Source organism: Rhinatrema bivittatum, chromosome 2 (genome assembly GCF_901001135.1).
Source record: "Rhinatrema bivittatum chromosome 2, aRhiBiv1.1, whole genome shotgun sequence".
Taxonomy (NCBI): domain Eukaryota; kingdom Metazoa; phylum Chordata; class Amphibia; order Gymnophiona; family Rhinatrematidae; genus Rhinatrema; species Rhinatrema bivittatum.
In genome coordinates this window covers 353,871,153-353,888,375 of record NC_042616.1, presented here as the reverse complement: position 1 = coordinate 353,888,375, position 17,223 = coordinate 353,871,153, and the positions used below count along the sequence as shown (strand labels likewise).

Sequence of the window (17,223 nt, the reverse complement as noted above, 5' to 3'; positions counted from 1 at the left end):
GAACAAAGTGAGCAATAGCACGCCACAAAAAATACCAAGTTTCCTGTGATAATATGCATTGTGCTGTGCAATGCTGAACAAGCAACAGCACTTTACATAAGACACAGTTTTGCAGTCTCTAAGAAGAATGCATATCTCAGGAAAACAAGATTCTTTGATTGATATCCTTTCATTTATTAAATTGATTAGGATATGACGCTTGTCACTTTATAGTGAAATCACCCCATGGCCAGAGTTTTGAGCATAGCTAACTTCCTCACAGAGATAAAAGATACACAGAAGAAATAAAAAACAATACAATTTATAGAACACATTTTGTACAAATATAATTCATATAAATGCCTACAATATTTAACGAACATTTATATTCTGCTAATCCAACAGAATAAGCTCTCTGCAAATCACAATTCATGAAACACAGAATTATAGAAATGTTAACGCTATCAGAATGCTAGCCCCATTAGCAACTCCATCCACCCAACCATGTCTTTCTATATGTTCTGTGATTTTGATGTTTAGAATACTTTCCACTATTTTTCCTGGCACTGAAGTCAGGCTAACCGGTCTGTAGTTTCCCGGATCGCCCCTGGAGCCCTTTTTAAATATGGGGGTTACATTAGTTATCCTCCAGTCTTCAGGTACAATGGATGATTTTAATAACAGGTTACAAATTTTTACTAATAGGTCTGAAATTTCATTTTTTAGTTCCTTCAGAACTCTGGGGTGTATACCATCCGGTCCAGGTGATTTACTACTCTTAAGTTTGTCAATCAGGTCTACCACATCTTCTAGGTTCACCATGATTTGGTTCAGTCCATCTGAATCTTTACCCATGAAAACCTTCTCCAGTACGGGTACCTCACCAACATCCTCTTCAGTAAACACCGAAGAAAAGAAATCATTTAATCTTTCCGCGATGGCCTTATCTTCTCTAAGTGCCCCTTTAACCCCTCGATCATCTAACGGTCCAACTGACTCCCTCACAGGCTTTCTGATTCGGATATATTTAATAAAGTTTTACTGTGAGTTTTTGCCTTTACGGCCAACTTCTTTTCAAATTCTCTATTAGCCTGTCTTATCAATGTCTTACATTTAACTTGCCAACGTTTATGCTTTATCCTATTTTCTTCTGTTGGATCCTTCTTCCAATTTTTGAATGAAGATCTTTTGGTTAAAATAGCTTCTTTTACCTCCCTTTTTAACCATGCCGGTAATCGTTTTGCCTTCTTTCCACCTTTCTTAATGTGTGGAATACATCTGGATTGTGCTTCTAGGATGGTATTTTTTTAAGAATGACCACGCCTCTTGCACACTTTTTACTTTTGTAGCTGCTCCTTTCAGTTTTTTTCTAACTATTTTTCTCATTTTATCAAAGTTTCCCTTTTGAAAGTTTAGCACGAGAGCTGTGGATTTTCTTACTGTCCCCCTTCCAGTCATTAAATCAAATTTGATCATATTATCATCACCTTGTGACTCCTACCTGAGCCACGCTGAGGCCCAAGAGCTTACATTCCCCTAGAGCAAGCATCCGAACCCCGGCGCTCGTAACAGGATCGTTTTCTCAATATATAAGACTATTATATAAAAGGCCTACAGCCAGAATACTAGTCACTGGTGAGATAACTGAAGAGTTTGCTTTAAAATGGGCAACAAGACAGGGGTCTTCACTAGCCCCTCTTTCTTTTCTTTTGACACTTGAGCCTCTTGCTGTTAAATTTTGTCAAAGTCCTGAATTTAGAGGTATATCTATGGGAGACAGAATAACAATTTAAGGCCAGATTTTAAAAGGCCTACACGCATAAAACCTGAGGTTTATGCTGATGGCCATGCCTTGCGAGCACCATGCGAATTTTCAAAGAGGCCTGGCCATGCACGTAAACCCTGGTACATGCACAAGTGCTGGGCCTCTTCAAAGGAGTGGGCCGGGGAGCAGAGTCTGAACAGGGAGGGGAGGGGAGGAGTGGGGCGGGGGCCGGGCAGGGACAGCACTATGGTATAATGTCCTGATGAATCACGTGCTGGTGGCCAGCTGAAGGGCGCAAATTACTTCAGCTCCAGCCCTGAAATAAGCTATAAAACAAAAATGAAAAAAAAAAGATACATAGGTAGGGTTTAGGGGGTGGGAGTTTAGGTAGGAGGGTAGGGACGTTCCCTCCCAGTCCGCTCTTTAATTGGAGCAGACTGGGAGAGAACTGGGGAAGGTCTGATTGTGTTGGCATGCGAAAATTACAAAAGTTGACCCACCCTCTTGCGCGCGCTGCCCACCATGCACTTGTAGACTGTAAAATCTGGTGCACATGTGCGCGCAGCCCCTGATTTATAACATGTTCACTCCGGCGCGTGCATGTTATAAAATCGGCGCGGCCATGTGCACACGCCGGGAACCGAGCGCACATGGCTGCGCGCACGTATGTTTGAAAATCTACCCCTTAATCTATTTGCAGATGATATTCTTCTACTGGAACAAGAGATAGATCAATCCATACCAGTTATCTTGAACATATTTCAGAAAATTAGAATTTTTGCGAGTTTGGCTATAAATTAACTGAAATTTGAAATAATGACAGTGAACTCTATTATATTGACAACTCTGTGAATTCACATTCCTTTCACATTTGCATCCAAAGAGTTTAAATATTTGAGAATTTATATTCCTGTGGATGGTACGAATGTTTATGAGAGAAATGTGGTTCTAACACTGGGGAAAATGTGTGTTTATATGAAGACTTGGCAACATTTACTTTTGACTATGATGGGAAGAGGTGCATTATATAAAATGGTATCATTTCCAAACCTTTTGTACATATTACAGATTTTGCCCTGCTGGATAAAGAAGGAGGATGTTCAGTCATTGCAAAATATCTTATTAAATTCTAATGGAAGAAGAGAAAGTCATGAATTGTATTGGTAAAGTTGCATTGAATGAAAGAACTAGGAGATATCAATTTGCTTAATATTCATGTGTTGCGAATATAGACCCTTGAGCCGAGACAAGGTTGGCGCTATGACCAGGAGAGGGCCGCTAGTGGTCCTCGCTGTCAGGAGGCGGTGCAGGCTGAGAAGTCCCAACTGGAACTTCACCTTTACCAGCCCACATTCCTCGCAGGTTGAGCCCTTGGGTACCGGGGCCAGCAGGACCTAGGTGCGGGTCTCTCATGGCATGGAACCAGAGAAGGAGGCTGAAGCGGCATTGGGCAGGCAGGAGTCAGGGCAGGCGGCAGACAGATGGAACCAGGAGCAGGCCAAAGGTCAGGACGGGCAGCAAAGAGGTGAGAACGAAGAAACAGGCGGAGGTCAAGGCAGGTGGAGGTCAAGCAGAGTCGGAAAAACCAAGCAGAGGGCAGGCAGAGTCAAAGTACCAGGCAAGTCCAAAACCAGGAAGCTAGTCTGAGGGGCTAGGAGCAAGGAGCAAGGCAGGAATGCAGGAACAGGAGTCAGGACCAGAACGCTGGATCAAGAGGGAGGAGTGGAACACAGGATCAGATGGCAATGCAAGCTACACACTCAGGAGCTGAGCAGGACCCATTGCTGAGGCAAAGTGCTGGAGTCAGGGCCGGGTATATATACCCACCCTAACTGACGTCATCTTCCCAGGTTGTGGGGAAGTTTCCCACTGTGGGCCCTTTAAATTGCCGGTGACGGAGCACACACATGCCTCGAGGGGCGGGTGCAGAGGCCAAGCCGGCAGCATGTTGTGCCGCAAGCGCAGACCACATCAGCGGGGTTCGGCGTCAGCCGCAGTGAGGCGGGACAGCTGGGGCTGGCCGCCTCCCAGGGAAGGTAAGGGGCCTGGCCGCGGCCGGGAATCCTAATATCATGTATATAATGCTGATTGTCAACTGGTAATATTGGGAAACATACAAACAGGCTGATACAGTACAGTGCACTCCGGGGGAGCGCACTGTTAGCCCGCATTTGGACTTGCGTTTTCGACGTGCTAGCTTTACCCCTTATTCAGTAAGGGGTAATAGCGCGTCGAGAACGCGCGGCCAACCCCCCCCCCCCAAAACTAATAGCGCCCGCAACATGCAAATGCATGTTGATGGCCCTATTAGTTATTCCCGTGCGATTCTGTAAGTAAAATGTGCAGCCAAGCCGCACATTTTACTTTCAGAAATTAGTGCCAACCCAAAGGTAGGCGTTAATTTCTGCCGGCACTGGGAAAGTGCACAGAAAACCAGTAAAAACTGCTTTTCTGTACACCCTCCGACTTAATATCATGGCGATATTAAATCGGAGGTCACAAAATGTAAAAATAATTTAAAAAAAAATTTTTAAATCGGCCCGCGGCTTGAAAACTGGACGCTCAATTTTGCTGGTGTACGGTTTCCGAACCCGTGGCTGTCAGCGGGTTTGAGAACCGACGCCGGCAAAATTGAGCGTCGGCTGTCAAACTCGCTGACAGCCGCTGCTCCTGTCAAAAAAGAGGCGCTAGGGACGCGCTAGTTTCCCTAGCGCCTCTTTTTACTGCGGGCCCTCATTTGCATGTGGGCCGATACTAAATCACGTGCACAGGAGAGTGGCCTGTGCGCATGCCGGGAGAGCGGGCACTCGCCCACTCTCCCGCGACTTTTACACTATCGGCATGACAGTAATTTGTAAATGAGATAGATGGCTCCTTTCTTTCCTGTGAATGTGGTACAAGTCTCAGAAGATCATTTACCAACAAAAATAGAAAGGCATCCTTTAATTATACCTGTACGAAAGGCTTGGACATATTTTCAAAACAAGTGGCCTGTACCCTGTAGATTTTCATCCTCACTGACATTTAGGAATAATCTGTTATGAACTCTGCCCGCGGGTCTCCCCGCGAGCAGGCTCACGTACCCACACTGTTCTTCTCCCGACGCGGCAGGATGCCGCCATCGGGCCTCGCTCGCGGCTGGAGCCGCGGTCTTGCCTGTCCATGTGGTCCGGAGGCCGCCCTGGATCCTCTTCTGCTCCGCGGATGGAGCCGCGGCCCTCCTGCTTCTCTCCTCAGGGCTGGCACCGCCCCCGACGCTTCCTCCATCTTCGCGGCGCTAGGCCGCAAGCCCCGGTGCCATCCGGCGGCTGGAGCCGCCCCTGGGACTCTCCGCAGCGGCTGAAGCCGCTGCCGACGTCAGGGCCTGCTCCTCAGGCCCTGCCGGCGTCTGACGCACAGACGCTGTGCAGGCCGCTGGCCATGGTCCTGCACAGCCCCTGTTTCCTGTTACTTAGGTGCCGGCGCGCGCCTCTCTTCTGCATTTAAAGGGCCAGACACAGGAAGTGTCCTGGCCCCACCTTTGTGACTGTTTCCTGCTTTAGCCCTATAAAGGGCTGCTCCGTCAGTTGTTCAGTGCCTTGCATAAGAACATAAGAACATAAGAAAATGCCATACTGGGTCAGACCAAGGGTCCATCAAGCCCAGCATCCTGTTTCCAACAGTGGCCAATCCAGGCCATAAGAACCTGGCAAGAACCCAAAAACTAAGTCTATTCCATGTTACCATTGCTAATGGCAGTGGCTATTCTCTAAGTGAACTTAATAGCAGGTAATGGACTTCTCCTCCAAGAACTTATCCAATCCTTTTTTAAACACAGCTATACTAACTGCACTAACCACATTCTCTGGCAACAAATTCCAGAGTTTAATTGTGCGTTGAGTAAAAAAGAACTTTCTCCGATTAGTTTTAAATGTGCCCCATGCTAACTTCATGGAGTGCCCCCTAGTCTTTCTACTATCCGAAAGAGTAAATAACCGATTCACATCTACCCGTTCTAGACCTCTCATGATTTTAAACACCTCTATCATATCCCTCCTCAGTCGTCTCTTCTCCAAGCTGAAAAGTCCTAACCTCTTTAATCTTTCCTCATAGGGGAGTTGTTCCATTCCCCTTATCATTTTGTTAGCCCTTCTTTGTACCTTCTCCATCGCAATTATATCTTTTTTGAGATGCGGCGACCAGAATTGTACACAGTATTCAAGGTGTGGTCTCACCATGGAGCGATACAGAGGCATTGTGACATTTTCCGTTTTATTCACCATTCCTTTTCTAATAATTCCCAACATTCTGTTTGCTTTTTGGACTGCCGCAGCACACTGTACCGACGATTTCAATGTGTTATCCACTATGACACCTAGATCTCTTTCTTGGGTTGTAGCACCTAATATGGAACCCAACATTGTGTAATTATAGCATGGGTTATTTTTCTCTATATGCATCACCTTGCACTTATCCACATTAAATTTCATCTGCCATTTGGATGCCCAATTTTCTAGTCTCACAAGGTCTTCCTGCAATTTATCACAATCTGCTTGTGATTTAACTACTCTGTACAATTTTATGTCATCTGCAAATTTGATTATCTCACTCGTCGTATTTCTTTCCAGATCATTTATAAATATATTGAACAGTAAGGGTCCCAATACAGATCCCTGAGGCACTCCACTGTCCGCTCCCTTCCACTGAGAAAATTGTCCATTTAATCCTACTCTCTGTTTCCTGTCTTTTAGCCAGTTTGCAATCCACGAAAGGACATCGCCACCTATCCCATGACTTTTTACTTTTCCTAGAAGCCTCTCATGAGGAACTTTGTCAAACGCCTTCTGAAAATCCAAGTATACTATATCTACCAAGTATACTATATCTACCAAGATGAGGACTATCCAATGTAACTGCTGTAGAGCCTTTATTCTGAGGGAAAGCATCTGGAAACTTAGAGCTTGCCCAATTTGTGCACAACTCTCTTCCTTGAAAATGGAGCTGACTGAGATAAAAGCTCAATTAGCTTCAATTAAAAGTATTACACCCACATTGCATTACACAGATAATAATTCCCCAATATCACGGAAAAACCAGGAGTCAAGAAAAGGAGATCCATTACGCTCAGGTAGGACCCAAAGTCATCCATTCTTGACAGATGAGCAGCCAACAGGTACACCCTCCCACTCAAACAGGTCATTAAGAAATTCTTTACAATCCAGGATTACAGTGGGCTCTGGTAGAATTAGACCTGTGATAAGGAGACACACAATGTACCAAATGCAAAAAGAACAAGCCCTCTCTATATTAAAAACTGAGGAAGTTCTTGAAAAAAACATTGCAGTATTACCAGAAAGAGAGAAAAAACACAATGCATGCAGTATTTCAAGATCCATAACCAAAAGAAAAATCTAATTGAGATGGATAACTCTGTCAACAGTGGCACAACTACAAACAGAAAGAGTAAAGTGAATAACAAATCTCAACTAATATCTCATAAGGAGTCCAGGAAAAGCAATAACCTTAAAGAGAGTACCTGGAAGGCTATGACCACAAATGCTCATAGTTTGGGAAATAAAATCCCAGATCTGCAGGCCCTAATGGCTGAGGCAGAATTGGACATTGTTGCTATCACAGAAACATGGTTCACAGAATCTCATGAATGGGATACAACAATACCAGGCTACAACTTGTTAAGGAAGGACAGAGAGGATAGAAAAGGGGGAGGTGTGGCTCTTTATGTCAGAAACAACATCCAAGCATCTGAGCTACAAGGAAGTTGGGGTAAAGAAGAAGCTCTATGGGTCGACCTAAAAAAAGATGACGGAGTGTCCATTTATATTGGAGTGGTTTACAGGCCTCCAAACCAAAAGGAAGAGCTGGACAGAGATCTGATTGAAGACATCCATAAGATAGGTAAGAAGGGAGAAGTGGTGATCGTGGGTGACTTTAATATGCCAGATGTAGACTGGAAAATCCCCTCTGCAGAAACTAAAAATAGTAGAGCAATAATGGATGCCATGCAAGTATCTTTGTTCAAACAAATGGTGTTGGAACCCACGAGAGAAGGTGCTATACTCGACTTATTGCTCAATAATGCAGATAATGTCTCAGATGTCCAGGTTGGCGCCCACCTCAGCAGCAGTGATCATCGAACGGTATGGTTTAATATCACTAATAGAATAGGGAAAAGAACCACAAAGACCCGAGTTTTACAGTTCAAAAACACAGACTTTGAGGAAATGGGAAAGTACCTGGAGGAAGAACTTAAAGGATGGGAGAACGAGAGAGATGTGGATCAGCAGTGGACCAATCTAAAAGGAGCAATCACCAAGGCAACTGCTCTATATGTTAGAAACATAAAGAAAAGCAAAAGAAAATTGAAACCTATCTGGTTCTCAAAGGAGGTGGCTGACAAAATTAAAGCTAAAAGAACAGCATTCAAGAAATATAAAGGATCCCAAAGGGAGGAGCACAAAGAAGAATATTTGTATCAACTGAGGGAGACGAAGAAAACAATCAAGTTGGCAAAAAATCAAGCAGAAGAGAGGATTGCCAAGGAGATAAAAAATGGTGACAAAACATTTTTCAGATACATCAGCGAAAAGAGAAAGGTCCAAAGTGGTATAGTGAAATTGATCAATGATCAATGTGTGGAGACAGACGAAGAAATGGCAGATCAATGTGTGGAGACAGACGAAGAAATGGCAGAAATATTAAACGAATACTTCAGCTCTGTGTTCACTAAAGAAGACCCTGGAGAAGGACCATCTCTACACAACAAGAAACTGGAGGGAAGTGGAATAGATGAAAATCCTTTTACAGTAGAAAATGTGTGGGAAGAGCTAAAGAACCTGAAAGTGGACAAAGCCATGGGGCCTGATGGGATTCATCCAAGGATATTGAGGGAGCTCAGAGATGTTCTGGCGGGTCCGCTGTGTGACCTGTTCAATAGATCCCTAGAAACGGGAGTGGTGCCGAGAGACTGGAGAAGAGCGGTGGTGGTCCCGCTTCACAAGAGTGGGAACAGGGAGGAGGCTGGCAACTACAGGCCGGTTAGCCTCACTTCGGTGGTGGGAAAAGTAATGGAGTCTCTGCTGAAAGAGAGAATAGTGAACTATCTACAGTCCGGAGAATTGATGGACCAGAGGCAACATGGATTCACCAGGGGAAGATCCTGTCAGACAAATCTGATTGACTTTTTTGACTGGGTAACCAAGGAATTGGACCAAGGAAGAGCGCTCGATGTCATATACTTGGATTTCAGCAAAGCTTTTGATACGGTTCCGCACAGGAGACTGGTGAATAAAACGAGAAGCTTGGGAGTGAGTGACAAGGTGGTGACCTGGATTGCAAATTGGTTGACGGACAGAAGACAATGTGTGATGGTAAACGGAACCTTCTCTGAAGAGAGAGCGGTTTTAAGTGGTGTACCGCAAGGATCGGTGTTGGGACCGGTCCTGTTCAATATCTTTGTGAGCGACATTGCGGACTGGATAGAAGGTAAGGTTTGTCTTTTTGCGGATGACACTAAGATCTGCAACAGAGTGGACACGCCGGAAGGAGTGGAGAGAATGAGACGGGATCTAAGGAAACTGGAAGAGTGGTCGAAGATATGGCAGCTGAGATTCAATGCCAAGAAGTGCAAAGTCATGCATATGGGGAGCGGAAATCCGAATGAACTGTATTCGATGGGGGGGGAAAGGCTGATGTGCACGGAGCAGGAGAGGGACCTTGGGGTGATAGTGTCTAATGATATGAAGTCTGCGAAACAATGCGACAAGGCGATAGCAAAAGCCAGAAGAATGCTGGGCTGCATAGAGAGAGGAATATCGAGTAAGAAAAGGGAAGTGATTATTCCCTTGTACAGGTCCTTGGTGAGGCCTCACCTGGAGTACTGTATCAGTTCTGGAGATCGTATCTACAAAAAGACAAAGACAAGATGGAAGCGGTACAGAGAAGGGCGACCAGGAAGGTGGAGGATCTTCATCGCATGACGTACGAGGAGAGATTGAAGAATCTAAATATGTACACCCTGGAGGAAAGGAGGAGCAGAGGTGATATGATACAGACTTTCAGATACTTGAAAGGTTTTAACGATCCAAAGGCAACGACAAACCTTTACCATAAGAAAAAAATCAGCAGAACCAGGGGTCACGATTTGAAGCTCCAGGGAGGAAGATTCAGAACCAATGTCAGGAAGTATTTCTTCACGGAGAGGGTGGTGGATGCCTGGAATGCCCTTCCGGAGGAAGTGGTGAAGACCAGAACTGTGAAGGACTTCAAAGGGGCGTGGGATAAACACTGTGGATCCATAAAGTCAAGAGGCCGCCAATGAAGAGTGGGTGACTCGCCAGAATGATGGCTACTGCCTGGAGACAATACCCTTAGTCAATAAACATACACATGGTTACTGTGACTCCAACATCACTCTAAGATTCAACAGCAAGAGGAAATGTGGAAAAAAGTATTTACACTCACAAAGACGGGAGTAGCTGGCTTGTTACGGCGGTTACTACCCCAAACCAAATATCCAAATTACTACCTCCACCTTCCTCTATTCCTGATGCCTTTCAACTAGCTTGATCACTCCATTCTTATACTTCACTTTCAATGCATATCCAGCATAGTTCTCTGCTTCAACAGCAGGGGAAAAGAAAAACTGTTACTTCACACATCCAGCAGAGCTCTCTGCTTAAACGGCAGGGGAGAAGAAAAAAGGGTTCGCACTCACAAAGCGGGGAGTAGCTGGCTTGTTACGGCGGTTACTACCCCAAACCAAATGTACCTGATACTTCACTCTCGACGCATATCCAGCATGGCTCTCTACTTCAACGACATGGGAGAAAGACTGATACATCACGAATTTCCAGCATAGCTCTCTGCTTCAACGGCAGGGGAAAAGAAAAACTGATACTTCACGCATATCCAGCATAGCTCCCTGCTTCAACGGCAGGGGAGAAGAAAAAAACTGATACCTCATGCATATCCAGCATAGCTCCCTGCTTCAACGGCAGGGGAGAAGATAAACAACCAATAAGGGCTGTATAACATAATCTGGGTAAAAACAAATAAGCATGGGTGTAGCTTGCTTATTGTGGCGGTTACTACTCCTACTACCTCTAACTAATCAAGCTAGATATTTCACTTGGATGCAGCTCCTCCACCGCTCTCTACATTAATGGCGGGGGTGGAAGGGAATTAGAACCAAGAGCTAAGAGAAACAGATACGTATGGGAGAAGAAATGAGGGAAGCTTGCTGGGCAGACTGGATGGGCCATTTGGTCTTCTTCTGCCGTCATTTCTATGTTTCTATGTTTCTATGTTACCAGTTGACCTTTATCCACATGTTTATTAACTCCTTCAAAAAAGGGAAGCAGATTTGTGAGGCAAGACTTGCCCTGGGTAAAGCCATGCTGACTTTGTTCTATTAAACCATGTCTTTCTATATGTTCTGTGATTTTGATGTTTAGAACACTTTCCACTATTTTTCCTGGCACTGAAGTCAGGCTAACTGGTCTGTAGTTTCCCGGATCACCCCTGGAGCCCTTTTTAAATATTGGGGTTACATTTGCTATCCTCCAGTCTTCAGGTACAATGGATGATTTTAATGATAAGTTACAAATTTTTACTAATAGGTCTGAAATTTCATTTTTTAGTTCCTTCAGAACTCTGGGGTGTATACCATCCGGTCCAGGTGATTTACTACTCTTCAGTTTGTCAATCAGGCCTACCACATCTTCTAGGTTCACCATGATTTGATTCAGTCCATCTGAATCATTACCCATGAAAACCTTCTCCATTACGGGTACCTCCCCAACATCCTCTTCAGTAAACACCGAAGCAAAGAAATCATTTAGTCTTTCCGCGATGGCCTTATCTTCTCTAAGTGCCCCTTTAACCCCTCGATCATCTAACGGTCCAACTGACTCTGGAGGCTCCTGCCTGCCAGAGCCTGTGTAAGGTCTTCCAGTCTTCAGGAGCTCCTTGTCTTGTCCAGTTGTTCCATGTCCAGTCTTCATGCCTGAGGTCCCTGTCCACGTCCAGATGTCTCGTTATGGTTTTCCTCGGCCTGATGTTCCTGCCTTCCTGGATGTTTTGTCCCGTGTCGTCGTCTGATGCTCCTGAGCCTTCATGTCCTGTCTGGCTGTGTTTCCGGATGATGTCGTGCCCGGGAATGGAGCAGCCTGCAGGAGGGATTTGTCCCTGCGCTCTGGAGCCGTCATGCCTGCCAGCCTTTGTGGAGCTCCGGGCGACTTAAGGCTCCGTCGTCGAAGCTCTGCCTGGGTTGGACTCGTCCCTGTGCTGTCACGCTCCCCTTGTGGTCCGTGACTAGCCTCTTGGGGCTGTGTAGTGCGCATAGCGGGACAGGGTGGTCTGTGACTTAGTTCCACGGGTGGACTAAGTAGGGCGCCCTGAGAGACAGTGCCAATGTCCATGCCCTGTGTTTGCCTTTGGGGATGTCAAGTGTCTCGTCATGGATGCCGTCTGCATCAACCCAGTCTTGTCATGGATGCCGTTGCATCGACCGTAGTCCTGTCTTTATGTCAAGGCCCGTCTGCCCTCAACCTCAGGCCAGGCCTGCTGCTCAATGCTGCTCGCAGCAGGTCCGAAAGGGCTCGGAATGTTCGGAGGACCATTCATCTTCCAACATCCTCGGATGTTGGCCATGGGAGCTTGCCGGCCTGGCCAAGGGCAAGATTGTTCAGCCACGTCGAGCCAACGTCAACCCTTGGCTCGGCCTTGAAGGTCTGGGTCGGGCTGAGGCCCATGGGCACACGAAAACACCGCTCTTAACATAATCCAGAACTGCAATATGGGGAAGAACAAATATTTAGTTTATGGTCAGTAGATGGTTTCCATATTGTAGCAGATTTATTTGTTAGGTTTTGTCGGTTTCCTGGACCCTTGGCCCGAGGTAGGAGTTGACTCTCCCTGAGGGGTGGAGCCCCACAGGGCCCCAGTGTTGGGAGGCAAAGTGGAATAGAAACACAGGCAACTGGACCACGGCTGTGGCCCAGTAGAAAGGAGGCAGAGCCGAGTTGTCTGCATCACAGCCACGTGATCGCAGATACTTGCACTGTGGCAATACAGCGGGGTGACCCGAGGAGCGGGGTCTGAGAGAAACAGTTCCAAGGTATTACACTGCAGGACAGATCAGGAGATAGGATAAATCAGAGGAAGGATCTCCAAGGTAGGGACACACAGAGCAGACCCGAGGAGCAGGTAGCGTGGAGATAGGATCTCTGGTGTAGTAACGTTGAGGCTACCTCTAGGAGCGGGGAAGCATAGAGACAAAATGTCCGGTGTGGTAACACTGAGGCTATCCCGAGAAGCGGGAAGCATAGAGACAGAATGTCCGGTGTGGTAACACTGAGGCTACCCCGAGGAGCGGGAAAGCATAGAGACAGGAATTCCGGTGTGGAAACGCTGAGGCTACCCCGAGGAGCGGGAAGCATGGAGACAGGAACTCCAGTGTGGTAACGTTGAGACTACCCCGAGGAGCGGGGAAGCGTGGAGACAGGATCTCTGGGGCGGCAATGCGGAGGCTACCCCAAGGAGCGGGGAAGTGTGGAGACAGGATCTCTGGTGAAGTAGTGCTGAGGCTACCCTGAGGAGCGGGGCAGCACAAGACAAAGTCCCGAAATGGAAGTGCAGAGCAGGCCCCCGAGGAGCGGGTACCCAAGCCAGAGTCCAAGGTGTAGAGTAGGAATCCAAGCAGGAACGGCAGGTCCGGAGAACAGGAACAAACACCAGAGGAGCTCAGGGAACTCGTGACCAAGTCGGTTAGCGTAGGCCAAAGGAGGTATTTAAATATCTCAAGCTTGTGATGTCATCAGCCGGAGACGCCCCTGGAGTTCCTGCCATTGGGCCTTTAAAGGGAGGCCCGGTGGCGCGTGCACACACATAGGGAGGCCCGGAGTCGGAGTATGGGTTGGTGGCGTTCCAGCCGTCATGTGGAGTCTCGCGAGGCAGGAGGAACGCGGCAGTAGCGGCTAGCCACAGCCGCGAGTTCACCCGGAGTGGAGAGCAGAGCATGACATGACGTGAGTTGGGTCAGCCATGGCCGCCCACGGCTGACAGTCATAACATTATTATTTTTTTTTTTAATCTTTATTTATCACTTTTCCAATACAATGTATCACAAAAATTTATAAAGGAAACATGTTACCATACATTAGAATGAAATTATTACTTCAAACTTAAATATATAACATTGAAATTCTAATGTTGTAACCAAATCTCATTGTAACTCAAACTTAAGCGGGGGGGGTTACTTTTAAGGAGAAAAAAAGGAAATATTTAATTAAGAGGACTTAACCTGAAAGAAAAAGGGGAGCCTTCTTTTTTAATCCCCTGGGTCTACAGGTTCCTCTGAGGGGGTCTGTGAATCCAAATAAAGTTTCAACTGCTCTGGGGAAAAGAAAATAAAGGTATCTGCTTCTTTTTTAATGATACATTTGCAAGGGTATCTTAAGAGAAAAGTAGCCCCCAGAGATATCATAGCCTGACGCATAGACAGAAACCCTTTCCGTCTTTCCTGGGTTATTTTTGATATGTCCGGAAACATGCGAACCTTACTTCCATGAAACATAGCATTCAAATTTTTGAAATAGGAAGACATTAATCTACTAACGTCCTGTTCTTGTATCAAAGATACAAAAAGAGTGGAAAAATCAATAATTTCAATTGCTGACGATTCTAGGAAGTTAGTAAGATTTTGTAAATCCAAAGATGGTGGAACTTGTTGCTCAGAACGATTAGAACTTGTGAGGAAATACGCCTTATTAATCGTAGGAAATTGTATTTCGGAAAATAAAAGAACTTCTGCGAAGTATCTTTTCAATGTAACTATAGGCATTTCCCCCATAATTCTCGGAAAATTTATTAATCTTATATTAAACCGGCGGTTCCAGTTTTCCAGCAACTCCAATCTTCTGGAAAGAGCAGCTCTGTCTCGGATAGTTGCCATGTTAAATTCTTTTATGTGAGAGACCTTTCCCCACTGATGTATGCAATAAAGAAAGGGAATTTTCTTGACTGGTAATCTTTGCATTAACTTGTGAAGCAAATAAATCCAGCTTTGTATTACAATCGCGTACTGCACGAGTTAACCCCACTGAGAGTTCCCATAGATTTTCCAGGGTTACAACCGCTGGTCTTACCAGAAGGTCAGGTCCGGCCTCTGATGTTATGGGAGGCGATCCGGAGACTGAAGTCGATGTTATTAGCTCAGCGGGGGTTGAATCTCCTTCCCTCGCCGAACTATCTCCGTTTCCTGACTCTCCTCCGATACTCACTGGCGCCTCTCCCAGCAACCGTCCCGTAGTGACCTCATCGGTCTGCGACGGCTGCTGCGCACCCAGGGTCGAAGTTCCTCTGGTAGCCGGTGGACGTGCCTCGGGGGGGCTGAGGGAAACCTCGGTCCCAGGTGAGTTCGCCTCTCCTCTCGGCGCGCTCACAACAGGACTCACCGCCTCGAAATTTTGGGCTCCTTGGGCGAGGAAGGTTGTTATCAGAGCTTGTTCCGAAAGTTGGGTTGGTATAGAGGGGAAAACCCTCACCTTCCCTTTTCTTTTTGGAGGCATTGTGAGGAAATTCTCTGCGGAAAGGAGCAGCTCTTTCCCATACACCCGATCAGGACGCCATCTTGCCCCCCAACCCAGTCATAACATTATTAACCTAAAACCTAAATCTTTTTTTTTTAGTTGAAGGATATGGATTACATAATACCCATTGGTATGCATATTTACAGGCCAAACATGATGTAATTTCACAGGCTTTTACTACCCCTCAGGTTTGGAAAGAAACAATGTTTATGAAATATTATAAAAAGACATTCATTGGTAAAAATATAACAAATCGGTGTACTCTTTGTAAATCGTCTTTCACAGAAGTGTTACATTCACAAATTGTTTGTTAGACAGAGATCTTACAAGCAACTATAACAATGAAGGATTTATCTTACTTTTATCTTCAACTTCACAAACTTACTATAGATGTTAAGCATCAGGAAATGCAATCAGAAATATTGTATTCTGCATATATTGATAGAGTTAGACTGTGCCATATGGGACTTATGGACTCAGATATATGTTTAAAATGTAAAATTTAGCTAATTTCCACCCTATATCGAATCTTCCATTCTTAGCCAAACTCACAGAAAAAGTGGTTAACACCCAGCTCTCAGAGTATTTAGAAGATTACAATATACTATATCCTTCACAGTATGGTTTCCGCAAATCTCGCAGCACAGAAACCCTGCTCATCTCCCTAACTGACCATATTATTATGGGACTGGACAAAGGACACTCTTTTCTTCTAATCCTCTTAGACATTTCAGTGGCGTTCGATACCGTCAACCACGCCATCCTCCTGAATCGTCTATTAGATATAGGCATCTCAGAACAAGTCTACAACTGGTTCAAGTCTCTCCTTAGCGATAGAAGCTTCAAGGTCAGAATAAACAATAAAGAATCACCACCAACAAATTCATCACTAGGAGTACCTCAAGGATCCTCCCTATCCCCCACCCTTTTCAATATCTACCTCCTCCCCCTGTGCCAACTGTTAACAAGTCTCAATCTTATTCACTACATTTACGCAGATGATGTGCAGATCCTGATCCCCATAACGGAATCCATTACCAAATCACTCTCGATCTGGAACAACTGCCTACAATCTATCACTAGTCTCCTCAACAGTTTAAATTTGGTCCTCAATGCTAATAAGACTGAACTCCTCCTCATTTCTGCCAACCAAGACAACTACCAGTCACAGACCCAACATAACCACGCCCTCACTCATACTCAGGTTAGAGACCTTGGGGTAATACTTGATAACCGTCTTAACCTAAAGAGTATGATTAACACTATAACCAAAGACTGCTTCTTCAGACTACAGGTATTAAAAAGACTCAAACCTCTCTTATATTTCCATGACTTTAGGACAGTTCTTCAATCCTTGATTTTTGCCAAAATAGACTACTGCAGCGCACTCCTCACAGGACTACCCAGCTCAACCATCAAGCCACTTCAGATGATACAAAATGCTGCGGCCAGAATCCTGACAAGCACCAACCGGAGTGATCATATTACACCCATCCTCCGAAATCTACACTGGTTACCAGTCAACCACAGAGTCCTTCACAAATCTTTAACATTAATACACAAATCCATCTATAATCTCCTTTATCTCGACCTTGAAATTCCGTTAAAACTCCATACTTCTAACAGGCCAATGAGAGAAATATCCAAAGGAACGCTACAAGCCCCTCCAACCAAAGCCACACGACTCATTGCATCCAGAGACCGAGCATTTTCGACAGCAGGCCCAGCCATCTGGAACAACCTCCCTGCTGAACTCAGGCTGGAACCTTGCCTGCTAACTTTTAAGAAAAAACTCAAAACGTGGCTGTTCCGCCTAGCCTTCCCAGAACCCTGGGATACACATTAGACGTTATCTACTCACGATCAATTGAACTTCCCCCCCTCCTCTGA

At 45.5% G+C, this 17,223-nt stretch overlaps 1 protein-coding gene across 9 annotated transcripts in view; it reads right to left on the bottom strand.

Annotated features, from left to right (window-relative positions):
• The window catches only part of INVS (inversin), a 1,037,426-nt gene that overhangs the window by 288,054 nt on the left and 732,149 nt on the right, over positions 1-17,223 (bottom strand). The window lies entirely within an intron of this gene.